Below are 21,796 nucleotides of genomic sequence, written 5' to 3' on the forward strand. Positions count from 1 at the left end.
GGGGAAAAAGAACCCCCCTTGATCTGCTGGGCACACACCTCTTAATGAACCTGGGAATACTATTGGCCTTCTTGGCCACCAGGGCACGTTGCTGTTCCATGGATAACTTATTATCAACCAGGACTCCAAGGTGCTTCTCTACAGTGCTACTCTCTCTGAGGTCAACTACTAACCTGTACTGATGCATGATGTTATTCCTTCCCACATGAGGGACTCTACACTTACTCTTGTTGAACTTCATTAGGTTCATCTGTGCACAGCTGTCCAGTCTGTCCAAGTCTTGCTGATTGTCAGCACAGCCTTCTGGGGTGTCAGCCACTCCTCCCAATTTTGTATCATCAGCAAATTTGCTGAGGGTTCACCCAGTCTCTTGCCTGTTTTGAAGACTGGAGTGACATTGGCTTTCCTCTGAACCTCAGGCACCTCACCTGTTCCCCATGACATTTCAGAGATGATGGAGAGTTCATTGCAACAACATCAGTCAGCTGCTTCAGCACTCATGAGTACATCCTATCAGGCCTCAGGTGTCCAAACTGCCTCCGCTAAGGGAAAGTTTTATATATGTGCTTCTTGACATTCAAGCAAAACAAACCAGAGCTTTTCATTCACACTCTGAGGACTGACCCAGTCCCAAACATTTCTATCTTGTTAGTTTTTTGGGTGTTTCCTGGTTGTTTGGTTGTTTGTGGTTTTTTTTTTTTTTAGTTGGTTATGTTTTTCTTTTTTGTTGTCGTGGTTTTGTTGGTTTGTTTTTCTGATTTTTTGTTTGTGCATTTGTTTTGGTTTTTGCCTTTCCCCCCCCTTGTTATAGGAAATAAATGAAAAATAACTTTTGTATTAAATTGATATGAAAGACAATATTTCATTTTTAACAGTATTTCATTTTTAACATGATAAAAAAAAATTGTTGGTGTGTCCCACATAATGAATTTTTTCTCAGCCTGATTATGCCCCATTTACACTTGCCAACACTGACTAATATGGCAGTTGTTAAACTCTGTCAAACTGTGTCAAATCCATTGCATGTGCACAACTGATCTGTATTATGAGTCCATCACATCCTTAATGTTTCACATTTACCACACATTGGCCAATTAGCCAATTTTGTGAGTTATGTAGAGGTTTATTCTGGAGGTCTGCTCTATCGCTGGCTGGAGATTCCTACTCAATTTTTACTTTACCATGCAAATTGCTCAGGCTGGCGTGCTGCCTCCCTGGCACTGTAACTTTCTTCAATCTCTTTGCTTTGTTTTCCTTTCTACATTTCTAGATTAACTGTATCTTAATTGTGGAAGTACTATTTGAAGTCTTAATGAAGAGATACAGTTGGGTTGTGGTTGCTTTATTTATTTATTTATTTTGGTATTCACAAGCAGTTGAAAAGGAGAATGGAGAAGTGAAGGAAAAAAGAAAAATACCAAAACAGCAGCTCAGACACAATTCCAGTTCAAAAGAAGAGTCTAAAATTTGGTTTCATTATCTTAATGTATTCATCTGTGGGTCTGTTTGTTTGTTTGTTTGGGTTTTTTATCAGCCAACAGTGTCTAGTTTTTACCCACATAAAATGAATGAACTTATAATAATGAACAAAAAGTGTTAGAAAACAAAACAAAAAACGGTGGGCAAAAGGGATACCTTGCACTTTTAAGATTAAGGAGTAGATAGTATGACTGTTATTTTTCCACCCCACAATTCCAAAGCACATTTTCCATGCTTTCAGTAAGACTGAGTCATGGTTTTGATCATGATGAGCTTGATGAAGCTCCCTGACCTCTGATTTCTACTAGAAGGTGTCCTTAATGTCCTCTATGCAACTACTCAGGTATGCAAGTTATTAATGCAACTTACTCAAATATTCTATTTCTTCAGCTTCCAGTACAGAAATTAGATAAACACATTGGAAGAACTACCATTTTTCAGGAAAAAGACTAATGTGACTGTAATTAGCTTAAGTAATACAGTTTTGCAATTTTACAAGAGGTCTGTTTCAATGCTTACATCTCCTTTGAGGACTCAGTTTTAAAGGCATTGCCCTTATTCTTTAAAGGGTTCAATTTTTTTTTGTTTGTTTGGGTTTTTTGTTTTGTTTTCTTTTGTTTGTTTTTGGTTTTCAGTTTATTATTTTTTGTTCTCGTTTGCTGAGTCTTTCAGTGACAGACACATTTTATGTTATCAGGCTATTAATATGTATGAAAACCAGAATTAAGCACATGGCAACCTCTGGAAAAGATTAGTCTAGACTGAACCTCAGGTTTGAATTCATTGACAAGACATGCATATCCTCTGTCTGTAAATGTGAACAAATTATAAGATCTCACCTTTTTCTATTTGGAAATGAGGATTATCATGTCGTTTTCTACCAGCACAGAGTCACAACATTCACATACAGAAATCCAGTGATTTTTGGGGCAGTACAATAACCCATATTGCCACTCAAAGATGGGTTTTCATGTCTGTGTTTTATCAGTTCAGCTTTATATGCAGTCAGTGGATGTTAGGAGTAAAGCAATAAATGGTAAAGCAGTACACTACAGTTAATAAGAAAAAGTCCCTATTTAACATATTAGAAAACAAAATATGTTCCCATAGACTAATAGGCAAAATCTGGCAGTTTTAATCCCTTTAATATGCAAGCCTTTACCACACAACTAAAGTAAAATAATGCAATTTGATTGAACATGAAATGAAAGTGGCTTAAGCCTTTGCTACAAGTTTTGTTGCCGTAGGCTAAGAAAACAGACAATTAGACTGGTTCAGTGTATGCTCAGAAACTTGTTGAACAGTGGTAATTTGAACATGTGTCTGAGCCTTCTATGCAATGATTTTATACCTCCCATTAATGATTGAAAACAAGGCAGTGTTTCTTTCTGTTGATTTTTCATGTGCAGTAGTGTTTTTTCTGTTACACTTGTTATTCCTCAGACTTTTCTTCAAGTTCCACACTTCCCTTTATTAAAATCTGTGTTAAGTGTTAGCTGCAGAAACAGTGTAAAGAAGACTACCTCTTACACAGCTAAACTGGAAAAGATCCCAGAATAAAAACATTAAATAGAGCAGAAAAAAGTCAGCATATGGATGCTATTGATGCAGCAGGAAAACAGCCAACTGCACTGTACAAATTCCCACTCGAAAAAGATACAAGGAAGCAGTGTTTGTTCAACTCAAATTGCTTCCAATGCAAAGGACCATCTTGACCTGTAAAGTAAGCCCAGGAGGTGGAAGGATTGTCTCATAAAGAGAAACAGAGATACTGTAAATTCGGTTTTCATTGTGACCAAATGCACATGAAGAATGTACTAAAAATTTAAAGAAGGCCTCTCAGTGCTACTATATGGCAATGTACACAATCAGCATAAGATCCAGCTACTTCTCAAGGTTGTGAGGCATGTTTAGTGGCATTCTGGAGCCAACAGCTGGTAGGAAAGCAAAATCATATCAAGCTGGACTAGAAGAGAGACCTTCACATCTAAAAAACAATTAACCATCATTAACTACCATCTGACTAGCTATCATTAATCATATTTTAATAATGATGGTGCATTTGCATCTTTGTGGGGATCATATAGGGTTCATATTGAATTTGCTAGTAAAATATGTAACGACCTGAAAAATCACAGTAAATTTCATCTTTGTGATACAACATTATGTCTTTGAGACTTGCATGGAGCAATGGACAAGATATGAAGACATGAAGATGGCAAACTCTGTATTGCTATGAACAAAGAGGCTGAATATCCTATTAAAAGAAATTGGAAAATTGTCCTGAGAAAATAAGAGTCATCAGAGCAGTCTATGAAGCTGATAGTTGAAGAAGGAAGTATTAATGTCTGCCTGTAGTTTACCAGGGTAGATTAATTGACACATTATGTTACTGACAAAATCCACCTTTGAACAAAGTGCTTTAAGTAAGAACAACTGGAATATTATGCAGGAGCTAACTAATGACTAACATCAAACCTTGGAAATGTGGATTTGCTCTGAGATTTTGTAACTCAGTGACTTGTGTATTTTTCATTCCATTCTTTTGCTTTCTGAAACTCGGCCAGGGTGGGGGTGTTTTGATAATGAAAGCTCAACAAAGGAGGAAACACAGTTGTGAGGCTAGTGAATCACAGTGGAGGGACCTTAGAGATATCTTCCAATGCCTGAAGGGATCCTACAGGAAGGGGACTTTTCATGAGAGTATCTAACAATAGGACAAGGGGGAATGGTTTGAAATTGAGGGAGAGTAAGTTTAGACTGGATCTTAGGAAGAAGTTGTGGATGCCTCCTCCCTTGGCGTGTTCAAGGCCAGGTTGGAAGAGGCCTTGAGCAGCCGAGTCTAGTTGAGAGGTGTCCCTGCCCATGGCAGGGAGGTTGGACTAAATGATCTTTGAGGTCCCTTCCAACCTAAGCCATTCTATGATTCTGTGATTTACAGCTTATAGTTTTCAGAAACCTCATTGTATGCAAGAGCTTCAAGTAAACAAACCAGTGAATCTAAACAATGTATGGAATGACTGAGTACTGAGTTATCTGCTTGGCAGGCGTAAGATACATGTAGTCAACGAATAGGCTTAAGTTAGCACTGCCTGTCAAATGAAGAAGAAAACTTTAATTTTGTTTTGTCATTAGTTCCCCTGTTTTTTTGAAAAACACTAAAAATGAACATTTGCTTCTCAGCAGCTGGATTACTTAGAAGTCATATTGTGGCAATGTTTCTGCCTTTTCTGTGCCAGTCTGAAAAAGCATATAATCCAGCAGACTGCAGTAGTACAGCTTCACAACTATCTACTTAGAGAAAAGAATTCATTGCAATGTTTTCAGTAATGTTTTAGAGGATTAAGAAAAAAAAAATTGGAGTTGGGTGGGGTTTTTTTGCCTTTTTGTTGTTTTCTCTTTAACAGTCATATTCTAGTTTAAATCAAAATATCCTATGATCTGTGTAATGAAGAAAGATACATTGCTACAACGAATCCTTTTGGTTTGATAATCTATGTTTGTGGAAATAAAGTACAACATTTAATGACACACACGTTCACTTCTTTCTCTTGACACAAACCTTTGATCTGTTAGTACATCCATTAAGGCAACAAAAAGGTATTAGTTTCTAAATATGTGTAGTGTAACTGTCTCTTTTATTACTCATTAAAATTTCATTTTTCCTTCCACCCAGCCAGTCTCTTTTCTTGATTCTGACTCCTGCAGTGTTGTAAAAATGTTAACACAGAAAATGTGTCATTGTGTAATATTTTGAATTGAAAGCCTTTTTTCTTTACAATTCAGTAGCAGCTTCCTGTGAACTGAAATCTGCATTCTGAAGGCATAAACTGGAAGAAAGATAAATTATTTCTCCTTAGAAAAATAATTAAAATTAAAATAATTATTAATTAAAATTAAAATAATTATTAATTAAAATTATTTCTCCTTAGAAATGCAAAGACTCCTAAGCAGAGTAGGGAGGTGATCTTTTATTATTCTTATGGCTAGCGCTCAATGAATGAAATATTCGATGCAGTGTACAAGGTGTTGATGTAATTTAAAATTCTGGCTTAGGTGGTTGCTCACAGGTTGCATTAATCTGTTATTGAAAATAAGGGAACAGCAGGAAATTTGAATCTACCTGTTCACCAGTGACTTTGAGATCTTTGTCCTGAATGACAGTAATCAGAAACATATGTAGGATGAAGGGTAATTTATGACCAAGAAAAGATAACTCAAAAAGATCATCTTTCACATTTCATCTCACTGGATGTGCAGAAGTCCCTTAAACAGTTTTCCTTAGCATAGAAGAACTTCACAATACCTTTTTGGCTTTAATGAGGAGAGCAATAATTAAAAGATCAAGCAGCAGTTTCTTTGTGCCTAATTCCATACAAAGAATGGAGATAGTAGTACTTCCCACCTCACAGGATACAAATACATCGAGATTAGGACATTTCAGCACTGTGTTAGCAGAGTTATAAAGTTACTGAACTAGTTAGGTTGTGTAGCACATTAACACACCAGAGACTCCGTCCCAGTGACTTTAATTCTGCCTTGCAAATTGTGATAACAGGCTCATTTAACTCAGGGAGAATTTTACTTAGACACTGTCATGTACTTATCATACTCCAGCAATATTAAGCAAGGCTTAGAGGAGATTTAAAGCAGAAAATATTTCATTTTGCATTAGTAATTTGAAATTCAAAACTGATTAAGATGTCTTAAAGTAATGAGTTAGTCAACCCTGAATCCTGCACTAATTATAGCTTACCTGCTGCTACAGATTCTTCAGTGTCCAGATACTGTTACTATTTTTTATTTGATTAGAATTTCATTTTCCACCTTAATTATATCAGACAAGGTTAATCTGACAGTTAGAAAGCCCTCTGGGCAGTAATTTTATGTAGAGGATTTAATTAAGCCTAGGGGATGGTGTTTTAATTAGCTACATAAGATTTACCTGAGTTGAAAATTCTTAAATTGATTGGTGCCAGAAGCTGTATGACATTTGTGTTGTTATCAGCAAAGAAGGGTATGGTACTTGTTTTAAAGCAAATCCTCACTAAAATCCAAAGTAACCTGAAAATCTGTGCAATGTTGGTTAATACAATGCATAAAAGACCTAGTTAGGAAAGGCTTTCCTGACTGGTGGGACTCACTTCGATGAGGAGACAAAAGAACAAGAGAAGAGAAATTTGGCATTTGTGTCTTTGTCAGCATGCCAAAAGGCACTCTCCAAGACAGTGTCCAGACTCAATCTAGACTATAGCTTGCACTAGAGACCAGTTACAATAAGCAGTTTGTAAGAAGCTGCCCTGCTGGTCTGGGTTGAAGTGAATTTATGCATGGGCACACAAGCGGGCTGAGTCTCACCACTTTCTAACAGATTCACAGAACAGTCCTTGGCCCATTTTCCTTGATACCCTGAAAGTATCCTGAAGCTCTGCTGTCTCCTATCTCCTCTTTGTTGAGTCTGTGGAAAGGGCTGATGAAAGTAAAAGTATGTTGCTGAATGAACCTGGCTCTTGTGAGATCTTGACAAGAGAGGAGAGAAAACTAGCAACAGCTGCAGCCCTGATTTCATTGCCTTCAGCCATTCCGATAGACCAAATGAGTAACTCCTTTCAGCACATTGCAGATTTGCAGACACCCCTCCCTGTCACAGGACCTCAAAAGGTGCCTGTAGGACCTTGCTACAGCACGTTGGTTAGTTGTTCCTTGTTTTCCCAGGATGGCTCCAGTATTGCAGCAGCTGTTACCAGAGCTCCCAGAAGCTCAGTGCAAGCAAACTCATCCCTCATCACTCTTGGGGACCACTGACATCTACTCTATCACACAGCTCTAAGGCAAAAACAGGGCACCTGGAAGGCATTAGTCAATCATTTTAATACCTTTCTGTCAAGAGAACTGGAAGGACTGGTAATTCAGGGTTATTTGGATACAGTAGGGGATTCTTGCACAGGTTTGATAAAGAAAATTAAAAAAAAAAAAAAGGAATTGCTTAGCAGTTCTGCCTCAAGCTGAGGTGAAATACTGTAAGCTACTAAACTTATCAGTGTGCTTATTTGCTGCTACCAGGTGTGTTTTTCAAGAGAAATTTAACAACAAAGTATTTGGAGAGTACTCATTAAATTCACAGTGATGACCTTGACATGACCAGAAAAGCTACATTTCTGCTACAGATATTGAAGTTTATATCCAGCAATTCAAAAAGACACATCTTTAACCTTATAACCCAAGTATTTCCCTGCTTAGGAAACATCCTTCTGAGTATTGTAAAGCTCTGTTTGAAAACACTTTGTGCAGTTGTAAAAATGAAATGTATCCAGAAAAACTTCAGAAAACCTGGATAGACAAAAAAGACAAACTTTGCAGTCACATTAATTTCAAATACCATGAAGGTACCTTTCATAAAGTCTAATATTTGGAGATTTCTAACATCCAAGCATGTAGGAAGAAAATTTTGCCGTAGATGGAAAGAAAATATTGTTTCTCATATATCATCTTTCAGAAAAAATAGATCTTGACTGAATATCAGAAAAGAATTCCTGGAAAATATTTTCAGTCTTGTCTTTGATGACCTAGCTAAATTCTTTTTGAGTGATCACATTATTCCTATACAAAATTACCCTTGCTGACATAAGGAGGAGATGTCACACTCACTATCCTTATACACGTAGAGAGATACATAACTTGCAAAGTGATTTGTGGTTCTTTAAAGTGAATGGTATGTAATAAAAATAAAGTATTTTGGTTTGATATGATTCTCACAATATGTGACTTTCAGGAATGATGTCACTTTTAAACTGGTAAATCTTGGCTAGCCTGAGAATGCCATTTCTGGAAATCCAAAAGTAAGTAAAACATTCAAGACTACAATAATTCACCAACATTCGATGGTTTTGTGATGAAGTAGATAGGGCATGCATAATTCCAGTCTATTTCCTGCCAAGGATTCATTTTAGGTAAGATACAACAATGGATTTTTAATTCATTGCTTCATAGGACAACTTCTGCTCTTCATCTTTGTAAAAGTTGTGTGTGAATCATTGTGTAGAGTTAGTTCTTGTGAAAAGTGTTGCACTGATCACACCAAACATTAGTAACAAATTCTGCCACATCCAAGCAATTATGAGATGAGTCTTCTGATTTACAAACAAGAAAAGATGTTTAGGAACATAGTTCTGTGATATCTTTTTGTGTTTGTAGTTTGTTTAGGATCTACAATGATAAGTAGCACTCTTAAATGTGCACTTACTGCATATTATAAATAATCATAACAGGTGTCTGCATGACTGTCAGGGATAGTGACCACTGCGAGGTACTTTTTTAGATTCTATGAAAAAAACTCCACAGTGGAGGGTATTTAATAACTTGACTGAAGAAATTTTCTTCCTGGTTTCCAACATCTTACTGAAGCTTTGATGATAGTACCCCACTCCTTCATTTACTTGGCTTTCACATTATCTCTTCTAAATAAATAAATATTTGTATAATATGTTTTGACTCTATGAGTTGGATTTATTCCACCATAACTTAGAAAAAATAATGCAAATGGTAAGATTTTGGAGAGGTATCTGAGAAGTATTCTGCTGTAGCTTGAGGCCTTATTTTTATTAGAAATGTTTTTTGTTCCTGTTTGAAGTTTTTGTTTTGTTTTGTTCTCTATTTGCTTTATAAGTTTCATATTGTTCTATGGAAAGGATAATGCTTTTTCTTAGTATGATTATTGTTACTCAAAATAACTTTATGAAAATTTCTCAGCATGAGGACAATCTTATTTACACTGCAATAAGGTTGCTACTGGTCTGCAGTCCTGAGCTTCTGCTCCAGTAAAAGGCCTCTTTCATCTAACAGGAATTTTCTTTGGGAATATACCATCTGATTCATGTCAAGCAAAGTGCCTTGAAATAGTCTTTTATTAAACATCTTGTGACCTGATTGTGGTTCTTATACCATCAGCTGGTCCACTTCAGTTTATGCTATTACTTGTGTTATGAGGCCTAATAATTCCAGGGAATTTGGTAACGTTAATATTATGAGTCATATTTCCAGAGATTGTTGAAAATTGCCCAAAAATTTAGAGTCACTTTTAAAAAACTTTGATGAAAAGAATAGAAAGGTAGAAACTGCTTCCAAATTTGGAGTATCACAGAGGATAGAAATGAGATTAAATGAAGTTATTGGTTTTGTCAGGCCAACAAAAAGATTACAACAGATCTCCCAAGAGTGGGAAGCCTTCTTATTGGAAAGACCTGACTCAGGCAGATCTAAATTGCTTGTATGGTACAGCGGTAACTGCATATGGATTTAATCTTGCCACCAACCTAATGTGTGCCTATGTCATGTTTAAGTAATTTACCCTATCAATTCACAGTTCAGTGAAGAAAGTTCCACATGAAAACTCAATTTCATCTCTAACCCCTTTATGTTTTATTTCCCCCTTTCACTTCAATTATTTTTATCTGCCTCAAATTTCAACAACTTTGTCAAGCAGTGTGCAGCATTTCAGGTTTAATATAATTTTAACATTCAACTATAACTACAGAGGCCTGATGTACAAGGTTTAGCTCACTAGGCTTTTCTGATCTCTGTGATTGTAGGTTGTGTATGTTATTCATTCAGCTTGAGGATATTGACTGAGTGATTTAAAAGACAGAACATGACTTGAGGATTTCTATAAAAAAGAACTAAATCCGAAAGCCTTTTATTAATTAAAAAATAATTGAAAACTTTCAGTTATTTTTTATTGAATGAGTTATATTTATACTTTGCTCTACGCAGGAACTGAAGTTTCAGACTGCCAAGAGCACAGGATGGGATCATGCCGTTATTGGCTGTTCTACCCTTCAGCATAACAGAGTAGTCATTGAAACATTTAGTTTTTAAATGGTTCAGTGTATCCACATTGACCAACACTGGTTAGTGTGAATGGCTCAGCCTCCCCACACACACCAGCCTCAAAATCCAGGCACAATTCTACCCTTTCTGTACTGTGCTTGACTTTTTGGGGATATTACTTTTAAAAAAAAAAATTACAGAATAAAATTCAAAAGAGGGATGGTGTTCTGTTTCTCTTAGTTACTATGTTTGTAATGAAATTCTAATGATTCCAGACAAAGTCTAAATCGTTTCAAAAAACATCCAATACAGAAGAATGTGTTCTTAACACTTTTTTTTTTTCCTGAGCTGATAGGTGCTTAGACGTTTTGTTTATGATTTGAAAGCTGTAAGTTCAGTTCTCTGCTTTGCTGCAGAAATTTTTGCATGATATAAAAATGAAATTTTAGCTATGGTAAAAAATGAATCTACAATTAGTGTAATAAAATGTATATTTTTATATATTTGATATATTTGCTGGCACTGGTATCATCAGACACCACAGTAACTTATTTACAAAGTATATTTACAGCTTCTATTATTTGGTTGTGGGTACTATATTCCACATACAAAGACAGTTAAATGAGTTAAGCACAGATCTAAGAATTTCCAATACAGCAATTCAAATTGGAAATAAAGATGCTGTGATCTACGGTTTCCCACAAATGGGATTCTGTGGCAGATTAGCTGGGTACTCATGACTTGCTCCTCTGTCTGGTATCTTCTCAGATTCTGTGACTCTAATTCAAGCAGCCCTGGGGCCAGAGAGGGCTAGAGGCCTCTCTCCTCTTGTGCCTAGTTCATGGTCTGGAGCTTGCCCTTGGCTTGAAGAGGGCTAGAGGGCCTCTATCTTGTGTGCTCTGTTGCTGGGCTGTAGCCTCTCTGTGGCTCTTCTGGGATTCAGTTCTCTTGGAGCTTTTCCCCTTTCTGCCTTGGACCAGGCACAAGGCCTGGGTATAGTTATTGCCTGTTAGGACAAATTCTTCAGCTGCTACTGAGGCAGCATTTGGCTCTTTTCCCTTTTGTGGTAAGAACAAGGCCCAGCTATAGTTGGCCTGCTAGAGAAGGCTCTTCACCTGCTACTCCAGCAGCATTTTGCTCTTGTTGCTGTCTGGGTGAGAACAAGGCAAGTTGCCTACCTTCTCATCTGGTTTAAATACTGTCCCAAGACAATTAATGCCCTTTGGTAACAGAAACCTGATAACTGAACCTATAGGATAGGGCATATCCAAACAGGGCCAGGGTCACACACAGTTAACAGGTATGTCACAAGGTTAATTACATGTGCTATATGTTTACCAGGTTTGCACATTCACAGGTGCTTACAAGGTTAATCATATGTGCTACACGTTTGTGTGGACCACCTGGACCCCAGGAACTGACATGGTTTGCACATTCACAGATGCTTAACCCATTGTCTGGGTTAGGACATGTTTTGGGGTTTGACCCTTCAGGACAATTAGAAATATACAGCTAAAAGAATATAAAGGAAATAAGTGAGAATAACTATATCAAATCTTGCAAGTATCTATCACAAAAATATGGTGGTAGTTACCGATATATATCATACCATATTAAAGACTATTTTATAAGCAAAAAAAAATAAAGATTATCACTGGAAAGCTCTTTCAGTACTAATCTCTAAAAATATTACTGATAATCAAGGAAGATATATCTTTTCTGATTAAATGCATCCAAAACAATGGAGTTCTTATTAAAGCTTTATTGTACTTGGTAGTTTGAATAGCTGTCTTTACTACTTGTTCAAAATATTGTGGAAAGGTAGTCGCTGTGAGACTACGCTGTGAGAACTGGTTGGCCTAACATTGTTGATATTTCTGTTTAATTATGGTTTTCCAATGGTCAAATGATCTGATAGGGCAGACTCCAGACACTGTGAGGGTCATTCATTGGAATAACAATGCCTAGACTACCTAACACTGCCAGAGAAACTGAATGCATCTCCTGTAGCTGGACTCCAAGGATAGAATTAATCTCTCTAGATGTAGATATCCCTTCTTCAGTTAGTCCTGGTAAGCCCTTTTCTAGTTAGTGGAAAGACATAACCTCTTTCACGCTATAATAGTGATTTAATTTATGAAAATTAATATGACAGTAATATTATAAAACATGAATTATGATTTATTAAATATATAAAAAATTATCCCCAAATAATTTAATCAGGATTGTTTGCATGGTCAATGGCAGGTAATTACACACAAAAGGTATTAATAACACCATAGGATAACAGTCTAGGAAAATCAGAAATTTGGAATTAAGAGGAACAAACAGGAAAAATGTGATAACAAAGTCCAGGCTTTTAAAAACCTGCTTTTACAAGCCTGCCACAGTGCTTTTCACAAGCCTGCCATGTGTGATGGTTTAAAACTGTCTTTTTAACTTTTTCTTCTCAAACTTCAAGCAGAGAAAGCTAAAGAATATAAATAAGTCACTATTGGGTGTAAGAAAGCAAAATAATGATTGTTCTAAACACTTCCATTGGATAGATAGAAATGTTTAAGAACCACTACTCAAAACAAAGTTGGGGCAGTCGGGGTTTGAGTTTGCAACTTGCTGGGCTGTCTGGCTGCTGCTTCTTCTCTTCTGGCTTCTTCTCTTCTCACACTGACCTTGGCAAGCTAAGTTAATAGCCTCTCTGCTTCTTAACTCTCTGCTTTCTGCCAGGGGAGCCTGGGGTAAGAGGCCCCTGGGAGGGAGGCCCTTTGGGAAAGTCCCCTTTGGGTAAAGCAAAGGGAAGTTGGTTGTGCTTTTCTGTTGATTGTATATATTTGTAAATGTTGTGAATTGTGTATATTTGTGCATATTCATTGCATTTCATCACAGATTGTAGATTTGCATGTAAATACAGCTTTCATTTGCTTTCCAGACTGAGCTAGCCTGGTTATTGTCAGTGTGGGGGGATTTCAGCTCCCACACTGATACACTGCGGTGCTTTTAAAAGTGCCTGCTGTGCCGATATGCCACAGCACTCTGGTTCCCAACATGCTGTGGGCAAACAACATAGTCAACAGGAAGTTCTGTGGCATGTGACTTCCCATCAGGTATTTTGTTTACCCAAGGCATGCTGGGAGCTGCAGTCCTGATACCAGAACTTCTGCCAGGGACTTTGGTTCGGGGATGCTGCTAGGGATATGCTCAGGAGTTCTGTCATCTGCTTTGTATGTTGAGGGCTTCCGGGACTTCTGCTGTTAAGGACATGATGAGATTCTGTAATGCTAGGGATTCTACAATGCAGTAATATAGGACTTCTGAGAGGACTTCTGAGATTCTCTGCTCTCTACATTTCTAGAATACTGTTGCTATACAGCAGTGGAATTCATGCCTTCAATCATCACCCAATGGCCCCTGAATAGAGGAAGAATAACAAATGCCTGCCACAGTGCTTTTAGAAGCCTGCTGCAATGCTTTTATGCTGCAGTGAGTTATGATTTACTAAATAAAAAAAAAAAAATCCTGAACTAATTTAATCAGGATCATTTGTTTGGTCAATGGCAGGTAATTACACATAAAAGTTATTAATAACACAGTAAGATAACATGAAAATCAGAAACTTGGAATTAAGAGGAACAAACAGGAAAAATCTTATCAACGTGATAACAAACTGCAATGCCAACTTGGGTCACGAGAGGGACCCCTCGGCTTAGAAATGGAGCCAAGCAATAGGCAAAGCTAAGCTTCAAAACCTTCAGAAACAATTAGCCAAAAGTACTCACAAAACTGCTGGGCTGCTAATCACTTTTGCTAGATAAAGCGCTACCAGAAGTTGTGATTTGTAATCCAAAAGGCAAGGAAAATCCAAAATGGTAAAACCCAAAGCAGAGGAAATGCGAGAGTGCAAGCTGCTATGATAAAGATCTTTGTAGTTGGAACATGTTGCCGCTGGAACAAAGAGCTGTTTGCCCTGAAGACAGGAACACAGGAATACACAACCCTGACACAGTCTAGAATCCACTAACAACAGGCACGGACTTCTCAAATCATCCCCTATAAACTGTCCTTTTGAAAATTGAATGGCCCAATGGCAGATAACCTATTCAAATCGAGCCAATCCATTCAAAATGCTGCACATCATGCAAACTGCATGCATATTCTTGAGAAGGTAATTGCACACATTGGAGGCTATGTGAAACACACGAAGCATAGAGCTTAGCTCTCACTCCCCCCAGCCAGACTTAATGCCGTCTGCCTATTATCTGCTTCTCCACCTCACTCTGGACCCTGTAATGAGGGAGGGGAAAAGGGGGTAGTGGCAAAACAGGTTTGACTTGTTAGTGCTTCTCCCAAGACAAGTAGTTTCCTATATCTTCTAGGCCTTTTTATTTCTGCTTTTAGGTATAATCTCAGGCTCAGACATAAATTCTGATGACTAAAATGAAACTAATTAAATCCCATGCTCTCCTTCATTACAGATCAGGAAATTACAACTGGAGCTTATCACCAATAACTGTTTGTAACTGTGCTGCACAGAGTTGACAAAAGCTGTAGAGTTTATGTACTTGCACCAGTGAAGCATCAAGAAAAGATTTTCAGATTCTTTAACTGATGCCTTTGGGATACTCTAAGTGACAGAAATGTAACTAGAGAACAGCAGCAAAAAAATGGTTCTGAAAGTGCTATCTGCTGCCTCCTGTGTATCTCATTACAACATTGCGTGCTAAGTCAGTGTTGTAACTCCTGTAGTATCTATTGTAGTTCAGGCTACCATAATACTTTGTGACAATGTATTCAGTTCATTGGGACTGAGAATATATCTTACTATTTTATCTGAAGCGTTCTGCATTTGAAATCGTTGCTGCAGCAGAGAAAACCCTACTACTCCAGGTAGCTGGAGCGGTCTCATGCATCTTCTCCTTTATGTCTCAATCCAATAGAATATATATGCATGTTCCAGGTAAAAGACTGCAAAAGTGAGAAGCAAACCAATTCCATTCGATCTCAGAACCGTTAGGAGAGGTATAGAACTTCCTCTAACATGCCAGCATGCTTCCTTTCAGGCTCTATCCAAATCTCTGGCCAACCACAGCCATGTCAGCCAATCTATAAACTGAAATTTCATTTAATCACTCTGTTTTTGACCAAAATAGGTTCAACAGTTTAAATAGCACATCTTTGCTAATGTTAAGGGTCCTTATTTTGTCCAAAATGAGTTAGTTCAGTTGGCAGTTCTATGAAATTGATACAGGGCTGGAGAAACAAACAAGCAGGAACAGGTTGAAAAAAGTAGCTTGTCAGGTAGTGTGGGTAAAATTGAAAGAGAGAAAGGGGTATGTTTTTAGTAACTAGTGACTTCATCAAAAGTCTCTGCAACTCTTTTCCACTCATTTTCAGACAGATAGAGAAATCATCAGTGGTTCTGGCAACATAAACTCTCAGAAGGATCCCTCAGTGAAAAGCATGCCACAACTTAATTCTGTTTTCACTGGAATCAGTGACAGACTGCTATAGGACTGCAGGGATATGTTAGGATGGGTTTGTCATGCAGATAGGTATTCCACTAACATGTTCGAAACATTATCTCTCCTTGTAAAAGGAAACTTTTCTGAAGGTATCATAGAATAACAGAATTTATATGAATTTAAAAGATCTCCTCTCAGTCTTCTGTTCCTCAGGCTGAACTGCCCCCTGTCTCTCAGACTTTCCTTGTAAGAGCGCTGCTCCAGTCCCCTAATCATCTTTGTAGCCCTCCACTGGCCTTTCTGCAGTAGCTCCCTGTTCCTCTGGGGAGCCCAGACCTGGACACAGTACTCCAGATATAGTTTCACCAGGGAAGAGTAGGAGATCTGGAGAACCTCCCTCTATCTGCAGGTCACACTTCTTAATGCATCCCAGAATTCCATTGGCCGTCTTGGCCATGAGGGCAGGTGCCTGGCTCATAGTGAATTTGTCTGCTATCACTCCCAGGTGCTTCTCTGCAGAGCTTCTTTCTGTTTTATGTTTAACAGAACAGTTCTCCTCTGTTATCCAAAATTAATTCAGCTTTTAGACCTCTGCATTTGTTGTTAGACTGAAACTGTACTTTATTTCCTACAATATAATAAAATTTATACTGTAATATATATATTATAATAATATATAATACTGCAATTTGGAATCAGAACTGGATGGATATTTTCTTACCCCATCCATCTTTAAAATGAAACCAAGTTATAAAATTCTATGTATGCATATAGCTATGACATTATTTCTTGATCTTGTAGGGAAAAAGTTTTCCATAGAGACTCAACAGAACATGTAACTCAGAATCAGTTTCTGAATGACAAAAATATTGTCTATAGCCAGTTAAATCATTTCATTCTGGCTAGTAAGCCTGTCAAGTACCTCTGTGCTTGTCTTCATCTGAATATTATTCTCAACCATAATTCTCTTCAATATGTTTGAAAGGATGGATGTGTTGTGTCAATGAAAGGTATTTTTTTCTCTCATATCTGAATTGTAGAAACATTTGGTCATCCACAAAGTGACTGATGTGAAAGTTGATCCTATTCTTACATTCCTTAATAGCTCCTTATATATATAAGGGCCCTGCAAAAGAAAATTATCCAGTTGATCACATTTCATTTGAAAATATAGTCTCAACATTCTGTAGAAGAAAAATGTTTTGAAGAAAAATGTTTTGGAGGAAAATGTCTTGTTATTCTGGAAGTGAAACTAATTTAAACTACCCTAGGCAATGCCAGCCTCCAAAAATGTTACTGTCAACATATGAAAACCAAAGTAATTTGTTCTGTACACAAATTCATGTTAGGGCTTCAAAGCAATTTATAAGGGAAATAAACATCCTCCTCCCTTATATGCTATCCCTTCAGCAGTCTTTAATTCACAAAGAGCTCTTTTAAGTTTTCTGCCACATAACTTTCTGTAAAGACGCTCTGTAAATGTCTCCTTTCTCTTATCTTGTAACACTATGAATAGATTTAATGGATGAAATAGAAGTTTTCTTTAATTTGGCTTTATACATTTGTCTTGAATCCCAACAAGTATATGCTACTTTTTCATGTGCTAATTAGCTTTTTTTCCAGCGATTTTCACTAAATCTGTTCCACCAAAGCAGTATAAGCAATGTTATCAGTTCTGGCTGATACTTTGTGTGTCAACTAAAGAGACATTTCATAGGAATGTCCATTAACTACAATCTACCTAAAACCCTGACAGAAACTTGTGACACAAAGATGTGTGAAGTCAGATATAATTTCTACCAAAATCTTCAGGCTACTGTGTTAACAGCTGCAGTAATCACATAACTTTTGTGCTCCATTCTTACTAACACTAGTTAATCTTCTCCCATGTAGCCTCAATGAAATAATATCTATGCATGGTATCAGTTACTCAGAAACTTCAATGACTGAATCACTGCTGCCACACTTTGAGAAGGGGATTAGATTAGATGATGTCTGGAGGACCCTTCCAATCCTTTCCAAACTTCTGTGATTCTTTTAATAGTGAAAATATCCATCAAATTGTATCGATTATTAGAACTACTAATATAAGGGGGAAATTTGCCATCAGCTGTACATCTACTGAAGAAAAAAAATTATACTTTTGAAATTTTGGTCAAGGTACTCACAAGATTTAATTTTATTATTCAAAAACTGATGTATCTTCTGTCTTTTCTATATATGAAATAATCCCTTTTCAAAAGACATACATCAAATCAGCTTTTTGAATTCATGATACTTCAGTGATTTTATACCTAAGCTAACTGGAATAACTGGAAGTTATGGCACTATGTCAAGCTTTAGAAGAATTAAGGACTAGATTCAAAAAACAACAAGAAGGAATAAATACATTCTTCATTTGGATGCAACAAAAACTTTAATGAGAGATATCTAATTAGACAGCATTTAGAATATACTCCTGAAATAATGTTATCATTTTTATTGTTTCTTGATTTTTAATCACCAGTGCAACTCATCATCTACAATAAAACTTTGATGAATAGTTTGGTCAATCTAAGTGTCTATAACGCTTATAGATTTGGCCAAATTTGGTCCAACCTGTTCCAGAGTGAGATTCTCCCTAATATCTTATAATTCTACACATGTATATTATTACCCATGACACACATCCCTGGATGTGAGTTAGTTGAAAGAGAGTAGTGGAGATCTCCACAAGGGATCCAACTTTTATCCTTAATTAGACATATAAAATTAACTAGGTAAATTACACTCTAGAGCTGCATAAATTAAATTCTTGTCTACACAGATTTGACTTGGAAGCATATTCTGTTTTTTTCTGCTGTGCATTTTATCTGATCTGTTTTAGATGTCTTCAGACTGAGATGAACTATGCCCTCAAGTATTTAGTTCACTCCATTGACTATAAATAAGTCTAAATGACTGCTTCTGTAGACAGCTACATTTGGGCAAACGATTCCAATACACTGTCTAATGTAGAGCACATAGCTAGAGGTAGAGTTAGATCATTTCAGAATAATGAAATATCCTCAGTGTTTTATATACACCCTCTGGGGTTATATATATAACTAGGCATTTGGTGAAGTTGTTCTGATATGTTAGCAGCCAAACTGGCACTCAGATCAAGGGAGAGCAGAGATACCCTAAGTCACATTTCATATTTCTACTTCTGGCTAGTCATGAAGTCACATTCCTTAATTCTATACTTCATGAGGTGTACATCTGAACTCAGGATAAAACACTATCCAAACACACATTTCATCAGAGGATAAATTCAGGGTTTTGTGGCAGGTTTTTATGGCATTTCAATCTGCAGAACACAAGGATGGTTTTGTGCAAATTTAGCCAAGCTAGGTATGAAAGCCTAGACAGTGTAGATATAGTACATGTTTGTGGAGCTTTGTGATGTGAAGGGAAATCTTAGGGAAAGCCAGAACGTCTTTTCACAGAACTGCTTGTGAAGACTATCAAAGAGCAGTCTAGCCATTCACTACCTCTTTTCATAGTTTAGTAATATTATGCTGTTAAGAAAGCTTGAGATGCTGATGTAATGACTCTCATTAGTTTGGGGGTTTTTGACTTCTCATCCCTATTAACTTCATCCACAGATCTTAAAGCAGCAGAAAAGAAAGCAATATCATCCTCATATTAGGCAGATAGAAACCAGAAAGCATCAGAATGTTTCCTAATGATAACAAACAGAACACTGGAAAATTCAGAATTACAGAACCTGTTTTTTTAAGCTCTGTGTCTGGCTTTACATCATGAAGCAGCACCCTTTACTTTGAAACTAATTTAAAATGTGTGCACATGCATTTATTTTCGAGACTAAATTATATTCCTTTTCCATTGCATGGTGTCTTAAAAGCTGGTAAAGAGTATGCTCCCAGTTAATGAGTGTGCTTTCAGTGACATGCAGATGGAACGTGTTTCTGAAAAGTTGTCTTGGTTACAAGGGCAAGCAGATTCCAGTGCTGCTAGTTGGGCTGAGGCATTGCTGAATTGTTCTATTCAGTTCTCAACACATTGCGTAGCAGAATTTGATGCTGTAGGCTACATTCTGCTTATTTTTTCCTTGATATTACATGTGTAGGCACAGACACAAAAAGAATAGAGTGTTGTGACTTGACTCCTTGTTTTAGCTGGCAGTGCTAAAAAGAAGGTAGAGAATGAAAACCCAGCTAAAATAAGTGTACAGAAATTATTAATTAATGAAGAAATAAATAGTGCCTGCTAAGAGTATACTCTATTGCAAACAAGTAGAAATACGATTACTCTCTGAAGAATGAAATGATTGGAGCAAGAAATATAAGATATGAATCATGTAGTAAGGTGGTAATAAATTCAGAATATTAGCAGTAAAGGAACAGAATTTAAATAAACACTTGTATTTACTGAGCTTCAAAGCTTTGAACTTAATAGCTCAAGAGCCTTGTATTTTACTTTTAGAGACTACTGAACTACTTAAAGGCAAGTTTCAAAAAGCATATTTTAAAAGGATTTAAAAATGGAGGGGTTACTTATGGCAAGCATTACTCCATGGAGACTTGGAAAATCCAAGGACTAGGTTCTGCAGAGAAGCCACCTTGAGCTGTGGATGTTATGCACTGCCCGCAGGCTGTGCACACAGTTCAGGCACTGTCAGTGACAGCTCCACTGATTATGGTATCAAGGTGAACTGCTTTTGGCTGGGACTGTAATGCTTCATTGCTTGCCTGACTTTCTCTTGCTTAAGATATAGTAAAGCAATCATGAGTTGCTAACTGTATTTCACTTGCCTATATGTCCTGAAGGATTCCCCTCTTCTCATACTACTTCCACATTACAAGGTCATCATTAAAAAGCCATTCTGCCCAGGGTAACATGATATAGCTTCACTGCCTTTAAATTAGGTTTACTTGCACTCAGGATTTGATTTAAGGTTTTAGAGCTAAGTGGCTCTATTATCTAACTATACAGCTTAACAGGGAACATGCTTCTGTTTCCCAGAGCAAACATAGAAACCCATAGATGTGCAATGGAGTAAAGAGGAATTTGTACTTGAATCTGAGCTGTAAACTAACATGGAAAGTAGCATTGTAGTGCAGATATATTCTTACCGCTCCTCTATTGCTTTTATATTCATGCATAATATCTTTACAGAATGAAATTATCAAAATCATAAACTTGTTATATGGAAGCTTTACGTAACACCTTTCACTAGAGGTAAAATATGTATTCCACGGAATCCAAATCTTAAAACAAAATATGCTTTATGTCTCTATATTGTCTATATATTTTGCCTAAAACAGAGAGCTTTCATCTGTGTCAGCTTTAGTTAGACCTGGAAAAGATAAACTAACATGTAGCTTCTATTTTTCTCCCTCCTCAAGAGCCCATTTTTCTGCTTCTCCACTTTCTTTAACATTGCCTCCTATATACTGTGCTCTGCAAACCCATTCCACAAAAGCTGCTGTCAAGCCTAATGTCTCCAACTGCTTCCCTTCCTCAGTTATGCCACACACAAATCTGTGGAAAGGGTACATAATGGTATCAGTGTTTTAGCTTCCAGGTTCTCCACCCACTTCTTACTATTTCCTCTCCTTGATTTATGTTAGTGTTCTATGTTGCTAGGTTAAAAATAGCGTCATTTACTGTATTGCTGACCTCAGACACTTGAAAGGAATGTGCTGGTCCCTGAATAGCAATGAACTTGGTTTAAAAAATACATATTTGCATGGTCATGTTTATACATTTGCCCTCTGCAATTCTACATGAGACTTTACAGTTAATGTTGCAACTATGAGGGTGAAGGTGGAGTTTTGATTTTTTTTTTTTTTATAAGAAAGCTGGGATTCATTTATACAAATATTACTCTAGAAGCTGAACGGTAGGCAAAATATCACATATCCTAAAAGCTGTGATTAAATAGAAATAGAGTATTTATTTGTGTTGGGGAGACGTCTCTTTGAATACTGAAACTTTACTGCACTGTTCTTTATCCTCCAGGATCTTACAGATGAAGGCTCTCCTTTTGG

This window comes from Indicator indicator, chromosome 3 (genome assembly GCF_027791375.1).
Source record: "Indicator indicator isolate 239-I01 chromosome 3, UM_Iind_1.1, whole genome shotgun sequence".
Taxonomy (NCBI): Eukaryota; Metazoa; Chordata; class Aves; order Piciformes; family Indicatoridae; genus Indicator; species Indicator indicator.